Source organism: Bos indicus x Bos taurus, chromosome 13 (genome assembly GCF_003369695.1).
Source record: "Bos indicus x Bos taurus breed Angus x Brahman F1 hybrid chromosome 13, Bos_hybrid_MaternalHap_v2.0, whole genome shotgun sequence".
Lineage (NCBI taxonomy): Eukaryota > Metazoa > Chordata > Mammalia > Artiodactyla > Bovidae > Bos > Bos indicus x Bos taurus.
In genome coordinates, this window is record NC_040088.1 from 4941870 (window position 1) to 4954969 (window position 13100).

The following is a 13100-nucleotide window of genomic DNA, read 5'->3' on the forward strand; positions in this document are numbered from 1 at the left end:
AGCTCTCTCCTTTTTTTGTACTCTAGTCCAATTCTCTAATTCACTGAATGAGTTTCAACCTCAGGACCTTTGCACCGGCTTTTCCTGCTGCCCGGATCTTCTTGCAGTTCTTCTTACCCTTTAAATCCCAGGTAAAATGTCCTCTGCACACAGGTCTCTAACCACTATCTCTAAAATAGACCCCAGTCACTCTCTAACAGTGAGCTTGTATTTTTTCATTTTTTTTGCATCACAGAGTTCATCGCTGTGTTAAATCCCCCTCTGTATTCATGGGCTTGTTTGCTTTTCCTGCCCCCCACCCCCCACTAAAGCATTCCATGAGGGTAGGGACCTTGACCTCTTGGTCCGTGTCCCAAGCCCCTGATATTGGGTTGGGAGGAGAGACTTGAGTTGCTGGAATCCTCTGCAGCTCTCTGAGGCTTGGCTCTTGTCCATAACACTCTGCCAGTTCCCTGCCAAAGCCTGGCCTAGAACTAGCCAAGGCTTGATATCCCCTAGAGATGTGATGGTGATGTTGGGGAATCTTTTAGTGATGACCGGTTAGAAAATAAACAAATAACCATGTGTCATGATAGCTAAAACCTTTTCCTGGCAGGCCTGCCTAAGGGATGGTCTCACGCGATTTCCTAGGTCTTTCCTTCACAGATTTAACTAATGGAGGAAATCAATGACCCATTAAACTTTTAAAAATGTCCTAAAGACTTGTCAGTAGAGAAGGATGGGTATTTACCAAGCCTCGGGCAGATCATTGACTCCTGACTTAGCAGTGTCAGCAAGTTTCCTGGTAAAAATCCATCCCAGTCTTTTTTTCTCGGAGGTAGACCAGTGTTAGGAGCTTGGGATTCAGGGGGAGAGCAAAGTAGTTTCGATGCGATGTCGCTTTCTCAGAGAGGCCCCTTCTAATGCCCCTGAGTAAACAGTGCCCCGAATCCGCCTTTGAGGACATATTTTCTCCCTACTGTTACCACGTGGTGTTATCTCATACATTTTTCTGTGTTCTCGTCTACCACTGCATGTAAACTGCATGAAGAAAAGAGACAAAGTCGATCTGATTTAGTGTTGTCTTCCTTGAGCTACAGGTCATTCCCAGATGGGCCCACCAGACCTTGGAAGGTTCCAGAAATCAAGACAACAGGGCTTTTTTCTACCTCATAGACTCGGACCCCTAGAATCCTTGCGGGCCCCCAACTCCTTCTGTCTGCCAGTGAGGATACACAGCCAAGAAGAGACACGGCCCTTCCCTCTGAGATTCACAGCTGCTCTCCTGAAGAGGTTTGGGCATCTGGACCAGTTGGCTGATTTGGTGACAGCCAAACACATCCCTGAGATGGGATAACTGAGATGAGTTATCTCCATCCCTGAGATGGGATAACTGACTCGGGACAAAACCCAGGCCCGCAGCACGGAAACTGGATGTGTAGAGAGAGCTTCAGCATGGGTTACAGACATGCTAGCTGTGATGTTGCATTTTATTTTTTAAAAATAGTTTATTTTGGCTTTTTCTTAAAAAAAAAAAAAAGAATTGTTTTTTTGGCTGTGTGGCACATAGCATCTTAGTTCTCTGACCAGCGTTTGAGCCTGCACCCCCTGCAGAGGAAGTGCGGAGTCTTAACCACTGACTGCCAGGGGGGTCCTGATCTCGCATTTTGTATTTTCCAACAGTCCTAAAAGTCTGGTGTGATGCCATTTTGTGATGAGAAAACGAGTAAAAAGAGGTGAAATCAGTGAATACCCCAATATAGAATGTTGGTCTGACTGCAGTTGGTTAGAAGCTTCTAAACCCTAGGTCTGCTGCTTGCTGCCTTTCAGGCTTTGGGCAAGTTGCTTAACCTTCTAGTGGCAGCCTGGATGCTTTCCAGCGAGAAAAGCTCAACTGAAAGTAAGCTTTCACAAAGTGGGGAATTCACTGGCGCATGAAGCTGGAAAGTCCAAAAGTGGCTTCAGGCGCAGCCGCGTCCAGGGGCTCAAACCTTGCCGCTGTGACGCTCTTCCACTCCTGCTGTCTCAGTGCTTCCCTCCGTGTTAGCTCCGGTCTCCTCGCCAGGTACCCGGGATGGCCCTGGCAGCTCCAGGCTCACTTCTTGCCGACTCAGCAACCCTGGCAGAAATAGTGCTTTTCTTCCCCTGTGGTCCCAGCTCCAGTCTTGGCCTTGAATCTCATGGGTCCACTTGAGTCTCATATGCCATCTCTAAGCCAATCATTTTGTCTAAGGAAAATATTGGCAAATAAGTAAACTGAGGCCCAGAAAGGTCAATTTCTTACAAGGTCACACAGCTATAAGTATGGAAGTAGAATTTAGATAAGAGGCAATCTGGTTTCAGCACCTGTGCTCTCAGCCACAGTCTCTCCAAGAACTCCCATGATCTCTTAACAAATAATAACCACGTGTGCATGCTAAGTCATGTTTGACCCCATGGGCTGTAGCCCGCCAGTCTCCTTTGTCCAGGGGATTCTCCAGTCAAGAATAATGGAGTGGGTAACCATTCCCTTCTCCGGGGGATCTTCCTGACCTAGGGCTTCACCCCAGGTCTCCTGCATTACAGGAAGATTCTTTACCATCTGAGCCATCAGGGAAGCCTTAATAATAAACCATGGATACATGATAATCGTGAGAATAATTATCCCAACAGCATGGTGTAGCTACTACTATTATTATCCCACATTTGAACTGAAGCACAGAAAGTTTCACAGCTTGCTTGTAGTTACAGGGCTAAGAAATGGTGGTGTCGGGATTTGAACCCAGTTCAGCTCTAGAGGCTGTTTCTAATTCTGAAATTCTATGACTACATTTGAGTTCTGCACTGTTTCAGAACTCACAGGAAGGTTAGCAGCCCAGAAGCTCCTCCCTCACCTCCTCCCAGGACCTTCCCCATCCTTGTGAAGACTCTCCCACCTCCCTCCCACCCCGCCCCACCACCCCCACAAAATATTTCAGACTTGACTCCAAGCCGTTAAAAATAAAAACAAAAATAAATACATAAATCTAATCTGGAGCTGCCTCTCTTGCAAGGGTGAGTTCCCAGGGACTGGAGGGGCAGGCGCTCAGGGGAACTAGGGGAATCACGTGTCTTCTGAGAAAGGAGGGTGTGGGGCGGTGATTGAAGCAGGGAACCTTGGAGCAGGGAAGTTTGACTCAAGGATGGAAACTAGACCTGGCCCCATGCTTTCAGCAAAGGAAGGTTTCCAGAGGCCACCCCGCTACAGTGGTTCTGGGCGTAGATTCTGCAGTCTGGCTGACTTGGGCTTATGTGCCCTTGGACAGGTTACTTACCCTCTCTGATGGTCAGTTTTCTGTCTTTTATGTTAAGACAGGGATGTGATGGTTGGATGAGTTGGTGTCTGAGCCTTGTCTCTGGTTCAAGGACAGGACTTCATAAATATTGCTGTTATTATTGCGACTGCGTAGGTTGCTGAGTGAAAAAAGCTACCACCTGCTTCCAGATGTTTTCATGGTGTATGTTGCCACCTCCTATTTTACATTTCTAATTTTTGGCACGCTGCTGGAGGTGAGAAGGGCTGGCTTTGTGGGTGTGTCTCTCATCTGGTGGCTCAGGGGTAAAGAACCTGCCTGCTAATGCAGGAAACACAAGAGATGCAGGTTCGACTCCTGGGTCAGAAGATCCCCTGGAGGAGGAAACGGCAACCCACTCCGGTATTCTTGTCTGGGAAATCCCTTGGACAGAGGAGCCTGGTGGGCTACAGCCCACAGGGTTGCAAAGAGTCAGACACGACTGAGTGACTGAGCACACACGCACTGTGATCTGTGCAGCTGCACAGGGCCCCAGGCTTAGGTCTTTTTGATTAAGTATTTGCTTCAGCAGTTTTTGTGTTTGAAGATGGAAATAGCTTCCATTTGAGAACTGTCTGTGCAGACAGGGAGGGACTGGCCTGAACGTTCTCTCCTTGTGCTGGAGGGAGACCTGTGGAGAGGTCCCACACTTGGAGTGACTGAGCAGAGGGACCCAGGCTTGGGGAAATGGGTTCACAACTCTTTTGCTATCCTCACCTGAACCATGGGGAACAGTGGGTGGAGCTTTCCTTCGAAGAACCAGGATCTCCCCACTGCCCACATCTGGCGTAGGCAAGGGAGAGTAAGGGTCCACAGTCTAGAGGGAGAGGCAGGAAGGCCCCCTCCGTGGCAAGTAGACTGCCTCCCACAACACGGTCACAGGCTGGAGAGAAATGAGGAAGGAGACCAGCATGAGCGAAAGTAGGATGCAGGTACATGGCCTCTAGAAACTCTGTGCTTGCAATTTCATTTTATGTTTTCCTTTTCTGCGCATAATTCCCACCTGTTACACTCAAGGCTTCACTAAAATGTTGTTCACTGCTACAAGCTCATCTTATGTTGGGGGTTAGATGCTAATCGTTACCAACATCAATTCTCTTTTTCTTTCATAGGAACAGGATTGTACCTTGGCAATGGCTGCCCAACTAAAGACTACATTTCCCATGTTCCCTTGCAGGTAACTATGCCATGTGACTACATACTGGCCAATAGGATGTGGGTGTTAGTGATGTGGTCCACTTCTAAATCGTGCCCTCAAAGGCCTAAGCAGTTCTGGGCAGGGGGACAGGTAAGTTCTTTCTTTTGCTTTTTTACTTCATCCCTCTGCCTGGAGTGTAGGAGCGAGTTCCAACTTGAACTGTGCAGACAAAGGCAACATACAGGGGTGGAAGAGAAAAAGATAGAGCCCGGCCCATCACCCTAGACTGGTCATACATGGATTGTTCTATGAGAGAGACATAAAGGAGGCTGATATTCAGCTGATACATACAGGTCTAGTCATCATGGTTGCTTACAGACATTCTTACTGTTAAAAATAAACTTCTGCTTTGTTTAAGCCACTGTTTGTGGGAGTCTCATTTACAGTAATTGAGTCTGTTTTCTGGTTAACTCAGCCATGTTTTAGGGGGCTGATAAGGAAGAGGGCTGGGTAGTGCCTCCAGATTCAGATGGTGTTGGGGACAGGAGTGGCACCCTGTGGCAGGCAGTTAAGAGAAGGCAGACAAGGGCTGTAGAAGTCCTGGGAGAGACAGCTCACTGTGGTTGCCAAGCAACCACAGGGATGGTCCATGGGACATGTGAACATCCCCCAGAGATTCTGAGTAATATCCGCAGAAAGAACCTGATAAAGTTTAGTCTTGTTCATGTCATGGGGTCTGATCGTTAGTTAGACATTAAAGGGGAAGCTGGAAATTTCGGGGACAGCTGGGGTTAGAAACCATGCTCAGAGAATGTTAATTCCCTTCTGAGGCAGATACTTTTTGGTTGCCTATCTCCCCACCATTCCTTCCCCCACCCTTCTTCTTGGCTGACTGAGCCCACCCAATATAACAGAGGCAAAAAAAAGTGAGCTGTTCTTTTTCCAAGCCGTCTTGGCAGTTAGAGCATGGACATATAACTCAAATGCAGCTAATTCAATGTCAGGCAAAGTCCGCCCAGGAGCTCCTGGGAAAGGTTTCTCCCTCTTGTAAGAGACACGTGGAAGGAATTATGCTTCTTCCTTGACAGGCTAAGGCTGGAGGAGCACAGAGAGAGAGAGCCCTGAGTCCTTGACAAAGTCAGTGAGTTACTGAGCTGTCCCTGGAACCACCTGGCTCTGAACTTCTTTGTAATGACAAGGTTTTTTGTTTTATTGTTGAAGCTGCTTTTTTGTTCCTTGCAGCCAGAAGCATGCTAACTGATACACTGTCTTTGTCTTCTGTCTCAACCTTCCTCCAGCCCTGTGGGTCTCAAGTGTAACCTTTTTCCTTCTGCAGAGCCCTCATTGCTTTGGAAGTCAAGCTCTTCTGGAAACCACCTGCATCGACTTGTCACCGCTTTTCTTCTAAATAAGAATCTCCCTCATCATGTCTTACTTCTTCTTTTCAAACCAAGATCTGTATCTGGGTGGGGTGGGGTGAAAGCAGAACTTCAACCTTTGTGCAACCCTCTCTTTTGGCACAGATCAGTCCTCTTGTATTGGCTTTATCCGTCCGGATGTGTGTCTCTCTCAGCTGACCAGGAGCTTGTCTCATGCATGGGCTGAGGAGTGTTCATCTTGGTATACCTTTGAGTAGCTCAGGGCTGGGCAAAGGAGGTGCTCCCTGAATGCTTGTTGAATGACTATATGAAAGAATGAATCATCTAAACCCAATTTTATCACCTCCCTAAACAGAGCCAATTTCCCTCCCCACTGCCCTCCTACACTACTCTGGGACAAGACAGTTCTTGCAGAGGTAGGGACAGGAAGAAGTTAATTCAGTTCTCAGTTCCAAAGCAGCTTCTAATCCTTCTCTCCTTAAATTACCTTTAATCCACCCACTGTCAGCCTTAGCTCTGGTTCAGCTCAGAGCTGACTCTGACCCAGAGCATCTCAAAAAAAAAAAAAAAAAAGGAAGGAATGAGAGAGAGAAGAAAGGAAACTGTATTTGTATTTAAATCATTTCAAGAAACATGGACGAACTAGAGACAGAAATGATGCGCGGTGGGCATGCTCTCCACTAAGAGTTGTCAGTTTGGGACCTTCTCCGCCCCCTCAGCTCTTCTAGTTACAACAGTGATACACGTTTAGTGAAGAAAGCTTGGAAAGCACATATGAAAGAGAGGAAACTTAGTGTTGTAGTCTGACCGCTTATGATGGTGACTGAACGTTTTGGTATGTGCATTTCCACATTTCTTTGGTTTGTCCCTGTTTCTTCCCCTCTGTCTCCATCTCCCTCTTTCCCTCAGCCCCTCTTGACTCACTCACTCTCTCTTCCAAGTAGCTTTCTTTCCTTCTCAAGTTTAAATACTTCTAGGTTCTTCACCCTCCAGACTGGGTCGTCCTCCGCCCTCCTTAATAAACAACTCAGCTTGATCTAATTCCCGTCTCGTAAGGCAGCAGGAAATTCAGTGCCCTGGCCTCCGCAACACTTTCTGAGAAGTCTGAGTACCTTTTCCTCGAACTCAGCTTATCGCTTGTCTCTTCTCGCTCTCAATGGTTACTTCAGCCTGCTCTCCAGCTTCCCTTGCTCTTCCTGCATCGGTGGGGAATGCTTCGGCCCTAAGTCACACTCCAGCTGAGGCAGGTCAGAGCTTCGTTTCCCCACAGGATGAGAAACCCGGGGACAGGTGTCCCCCGGTCAGGCTCCTGGCCTGCGCATCCCCTCGGCCCCCTGTGTTCACACCCGCAAGCTTCCTCCAGTCACTGGAGTGGGCTCAGTGGCCCTCAGGGTCTGGTCGCGAGTGCCAAGGAGCGCGTGCCTTTGGGAGCAGCCCTCAGCCAAGGATGAGGGGAAGCTGGTGTGCAAACACCTTGACTCCCTGCTCCTCAAAGCAGGGCCTCTCAGGGACTGGTTGTTCCTGGACTCTTGGGAGTCCCCACGGGGGCGAAGTCCTCCTTGCCCACACTGGTGCCTGGCTCCTGAGTGCCCTTCTTGTTCCCTTAACCCTGGACCAGTCCTCCCTAAGATCTCCTCTCAGGTCACTCAGTTGCATTCAGAGCTTTGCCTCCACATTGGCTTCTGGAGGAACTCTGCCCAAGACGGTAGACTTGGGCCTTTCCTTCTAACTAAAGGGCCATGAATAGAAGCATCGTCTTCAACCAGGTGTGATCCACAGCTTTCTGGCATCTTCAAAAGAGCAGAGCATCCCCACTGCTAGTCCTCGAGACATCAAATATATTGGGTTTCATCTAGGCCCCCCCCATTACATATGCTTTGCAGCCACTACTTCATATATATACAATAAAATGATGAGGGGGCCCTCTGGGTTACTCAGTCTAAATTCAGAGCTCATCTAGCAGGTGGGGGCAGTCGCTTCTCTTCTGGGCTCCCTGTGAGGCCATTTCAGCGGGAAAGCACCCGACTTCCTCTCCTACTTCCCCTCCCCTCCGTTTCCAAGCCCCTAAGAGCCAGAAGTCTCACTTGAACTGGGTGATGGAAGTGAGGAAGGTGTAGAAGAACTTTGCATCGAATTCTAATTTTGTTTTCTTCTTTTGACTGCACCATGTGACCTGTGGGATATTTGTTCCCTGACCGGGGATTGAACCTGGGCCCTCAGCACTGGGAGCCCAGAGTCCTAACTACTGCACTGCAAGGGAAGTCCCTTTGCTAATTTTTTTTTTTAAATCGAATTCTAGATTGAAGGTTTTTTTTCGAGCAAATTTTTAGAGAAATATAACATATATACAGAATAAGTACACAGTTTAAAGTACACAGTCTTAAGTACGCAGTTTAAAGAACTTCTCCCAGCTGAACACGCTCATGTAGCCAGCATTCAGATCAAGACACAGAGCCCGACCAGCCCCCCGAGAACCACCTGGTACCCCTTCCAGTCACATCCCTTCCTCAAGGACGACCGCCATCCTGACACCGAACACTCTGAGTTGGTTTTGCCTGTTTTGAACTTTGTGTCAGTGGACTCACTCCGAGTGTGCGCTTTCATGCCTGCCTTGCCTTCTTTCCATCGACATCGTGGCCATGAGATTCATCCGTGCTGGGTCTAGCTGTGGCTCACTGGTTGAGACCAACATTTTAATTTGAGGAGTTTCGAGTTTTAAGAGCTGAAAGGAGATAGTTTCGGTAACTAAGAGTCCCCAAAATTATAGAATTGGAGAGAGGTGGGTTGAGGACACCACATGTCTTGGGGCAAGTGATCAAACTTCTTGTTTCTCTATTTCTGTAACATGGGGCTAATATAAGTTCCTACTTCACAAGGTTCTTGTGAGGACTCACTGAATTAATGTCTGCAAGGTGTGCAGCGGCTTCCCTGGTGGCTCAGACGTTAAAAAATAATCTGCCTGCAATGCAGGAGACCGGGGTTCCATCCCTGGATCGGGAAGATCCCCTGGAGAAGGGAATGGCTACCAGCTCCAGTATTCTTGCCTGGGGGACTCCATGGACAAGACTCACACACAAGGTGTGTAGAGCAGGGCCTGGCCTGTGAGGGGGGCTCCATGGAGGCCTGCTGCTGCCTCCATTCCTGTCTCTGCCATGAATCCTACCTTTACTCTAGATTTTTATTATTACCCAGAGGGAACACGGGGGTTTCAACACAGGATATTTGGTAGTAATTATTATAAAAATGATTTCATAGTAACACTTCAACTAGTTGAGACATATCCCTAGACCGGTTAGGTGTGTGTCTCAGGTAAAGCGCACGTCAAGCCTGAGAAGTTAGTACGGCTCATGCTTGTTTAACAGATGAGGCAACTGAGGCTCAGAGGACGAAGCAACTCCTTCGGGGTCACAGAGGGGGTTGGTGGTGGAGCCGGGGCCTCTCTGACCAGGGAATCCTGTTCTTCTCTTCACCGTTTCACCTCCTTCTCATCTCCTGCTAGATCTAGCAGCCCTCAGGATGCCCTGGGGTGGTCCTGCCTGGCTGCCCCTTGGCCTGACCCCCTCCCGCTCCCCGGCAGCCGGGCGGTCCTGCCTTAGGACTTTCGGAAATGTTTTCTGTCTTGGTTTTCTCACTGACCTGTTCGCATGAGGCTCCACGTTTCTCGCGGGGCTCGTAAGCGGCACTTTGTGAGATACCGGATGAGTCGGTCATCCTCAGCAAACAGGTTCTCAGGTAGCCTCACGGTCGTGCTGCGGTGGCTGCGGATGTCGGTTTCTATGGAGCCGAAATTAGTCAACTGCAGTTATAGAATTCTTCTACTGCCAAATCATGAAATTGGTTCAGGCCAGCAGGCATGGTAAAGGAACTTGTGAGAAGGAGGTAGGCACTTTATAGAAATGGAGAAAATGCCAGAAGCAAGTTCGAAAAAGGCTTGAGAACAGGATGGCCTGAGGGAGCCTTGGTTACACAAGAGGGCAAGTCAGCTCTGATCACGTGTCTCTTAGGGTGCTTTGGCCGCAAGCAACAGAGAGCAGGGCTTCACACTGGCTTAAGCAGTACAGGAGCTGGGAGGCAGGGCAGCTCTCAAGTCGCTTGACTTGGGGGCTCAAGAATGTAACAGAGAACCCAGGCTCGCTCTCTCTTCCCTTTGCCATCCACACGCTGGCTTCAGCTCATAGCTGGTTCCCTCTGTGGCTGCAAAGTCGTGGCCAGTAGTAATCAGGCTAAAAAATAGTCAGCATCCAATGGGGAGAAAAGAAAGAGTGGCTTTCTTGGACTCTCTCTTAAGAGTAAGGAAACATTGCTGCCCGAAGTCCTCAGGACATCTATCCTGGTGTCTTGTGGGCTAAGGTGGGTTGGGGCCGTTCACCCCTGAACCAGTCATCGGCAAGAGGCATATTTGGAGGACATGTTTTGGCAACATTGGTAGACATCTGGAAGTATTAGTGGCATCTCACGGGTAGAAATCAGAAGTTTAGTCACGAAGTTATGTCCCAGTCTTTTGCAACCCGTCAGACTGTAACCTGACAGGCTCCTCTGTCCATGGGATTTCCCAGGCAAGAATACTGGCGTGGATTGCTGTTTCCTTCTCCAGGAGATCTTCCTGACCCAGGAACCAAACCCACATCTCCTACATTGGCAGGCGAATTTTTACCACTGAGCCAACAGGGAAGCCTGTAGAAATCAGAGATGCAGCTAAGTACCCTTCAGTGCCAGGCTGGTGCCTCCCCCGTTCACACACTACAGAGAATTACCTGTCCTGAAACGTCATCACTGCAGAGGTTGAAAATCCCTGGCTTAGACTAGTCAGGCCCTCTCTGCACTGGGTGTAATGGTTGGAGGGGAGTCGCCTACAGTGTCCACTGCAAGCTTTTGTTTCAGGCTTTGTCACTCTGTTAGGGACACTGTGTTAGGGATTCGAGTTTCAGGGAGGCTTTGTTTGGCTTGGCCTGGACCACTTGCCGACTCATAAGCTTATAGAGTGTAAGGCACCGTGGTTGACCAGTAGTTCCCCCACAGGAAGCTCCTGGTACAGGAAGCGGGAAGGGATGTTAAACTAGCAGAACAAAGCAAAAAAAAGCCCACCTCAACTTCTCTAAGAAGCTTAAGCTCTTGATACTGCTGGAGGGGACAAGTTTTAGGTCTTAACTGAGAACTCCCAAAACTGTGATCTCCCCCCAGAGAAGTGACATTCCCCTCAAAGAAGGAGAGGGAGACATCCCAGAATGAAATAGGGAAGTGGGGGAAGCAGGCAACATCCTGGGATGATGTTGGGGAGGAGCGGGGAGGGAAAGAGTACATGTTAACTGGACTTCAGAGATGGCTGCCATTCATTCTTTCCCTTCAGGTATGGGGTCTAACCTTCCACTCCCTTGAATCTGAACTGGCCTAGACTTTGTGTCTCTTTTGACCAGTAGACCATGGTGAAAGTGATCCTGGCCCAGTTCTGGGCTTCCTGCCTCATGGTGCCCTGAGCAACCATGGAAGAAGTCAAGGCTAGTCCAGTGGGAGGGCACTGAGGTGCCATCTTGGACGTCCAGCCCAAGTCAAGATGCATCAAGCCCTGTAGCCATCTGCTTGCAACGGCCTGAGAGAGTCCAAGTGAGAACCACTCAGCCGAGCCCAGTCAACCCATCAACCCACAGAACTGTGAGTGAGAAGAATAAACCGTTGTTTTTAAGCCTCTAAATTTGGAGGTGGTTTGTCATGCATCAATTGATCATGAGAACAATATATATAAAAATAATATATATGTAGTTAAGGTTTTCAATTTTAATATTTACTAATATTTTCATTAAAATATTTTATTATAAAAGTGTTACCAAAAATGGAGAAAAGAAACACCACCCCTAGTTATTCTGATTTAACTCCAATCAGAACCACTACTTGCATTTAAGTGTGCATTCTCCCAGTCGTCTTTCCTATGGAAGGTCTTCATAGGGCAATTTGAGAGCGTATTTTTTCCCCGTTACCAACATGTCATCATCAATATTCTACGTTGCCACAGAGTTCTTGCAGCCAGCAAACTATATTAATAATGCCATTAACAGCCACTCATAGTAGATAGAATGACGGTCCCCTTAAAGATGTCTAGGGGCTTTCCAGGTGGCACAGTCGTAAAGAATCCGCCTTCCCAGTGCAGGAGATGCAGGAGTCATGAATTTGATCCCTGGGTCGGGAGGATCCGCTGGAGAAGGAAATGGCAACCCACTCCAGTATTCTTTTTTTTTTTTTTTTCACTCCAGTATTCTTGCCTGGAAAATTCTGTGGACAGAGGAGCCTGGTGGGCTACAGTCCATGTGGTTGTAAAGAGTCAGCTGAGCACACACACACACCCCCAAAGATGTCTATGCCCTAATCCCCTGAACCTGTAAATGTGTTGCTTTATGTGGCAAAAGGGACTCAGCGGCTGTGCTTTAGGTTGAGGATGTTGAGATGGGAAGATTATCCTGGATTCTTTCAATGGACTCAGTGTAACCACAAGGGTCTTGATAAAAGGGAGGCAGGTGGGTTGAAGTCAGAGAAGATAATGTGGGTCAGGAATCAGGGTCCGAGAGAGTGAGCAGAATATGCAAAGTTGTTTGCTTTGAAGATGGAAGATGTGCTGCAAGCCGAGGGATTCAGCAGCCGTCTAGAAGCTGGAAAAGGCAGGGAAACAGACTCTCCCCTGGAGTTGGTAGAAGGAACACAGCTCTGCCAGCACCTGGTTTTAGCTCCATAAGACCCATTGTTTTGGACTTCTGACCTCAGAACTATAAGATAGTAACTAAGCCACTAAGCTTGTGATCATTTGTTACAGCAGCTATCATAAACCAGTACATCGCCTTATCAATCATTTAACACTCAGTATCTTATTTAATTCCCACAACAGCCTATGAGGCAGGTCCTGTTACCATCTCTGCATTTTAGAAACGAGGAAGCTGGTGCTCAGAGGGACAAAGGGACTTCCTCAGGCCACAGAGTATTAAATGGCAGAGCCCAAGCTGGCCCACCATTTATGGTTATATTTATAAAACCCACTGGTATAGGATTATTTGGACTTGGGTAAACATACAGATGTTGGTTTAAGCCTTTGTCATATTGCCATCTTTTTTTTTCATTGTTTGTTCCTGTATTAAGTTAACATTGTGACTTCTGTGGAAGTCCCCACCAGCCATAAGATGAAAACCACAGTTTTGAAATTGCATGAGCCATTGACTCATTGGCTTTTATTGTTATTGGCACTGAAGTGTCTCATTTGAGAAGACAAAATCCCAATTCACTTTGGGGTTTGGTGGACCAGATGTAATTTTG

At 48.0% G+C, this 13100-nt stretch overlaps 1 long non-coding RNA gene across 1 annotated transcript; it reads right to left on the bottom strand.

Moving 5' to 3' along the window:
• Positions 1-1546: 1546 nt before the first annotated feature.
• Positions 1547-9829, bottom strand: LOC113902902. The gene is made up of 4 exons (XR_003513937.1): positions 9444-9829; positions 8393-8529; positions 4008-4173; positions 1547-2207 (listed from the first exon to the last, which is right to left on the bottom strand). It is a non-coding gene; the product is annotated as an uncharacterized LOC113902902 (long non-coding RNA).
• Between the last annotated feature and the right edge of the window lie 3271 nt (positions 9830-13100).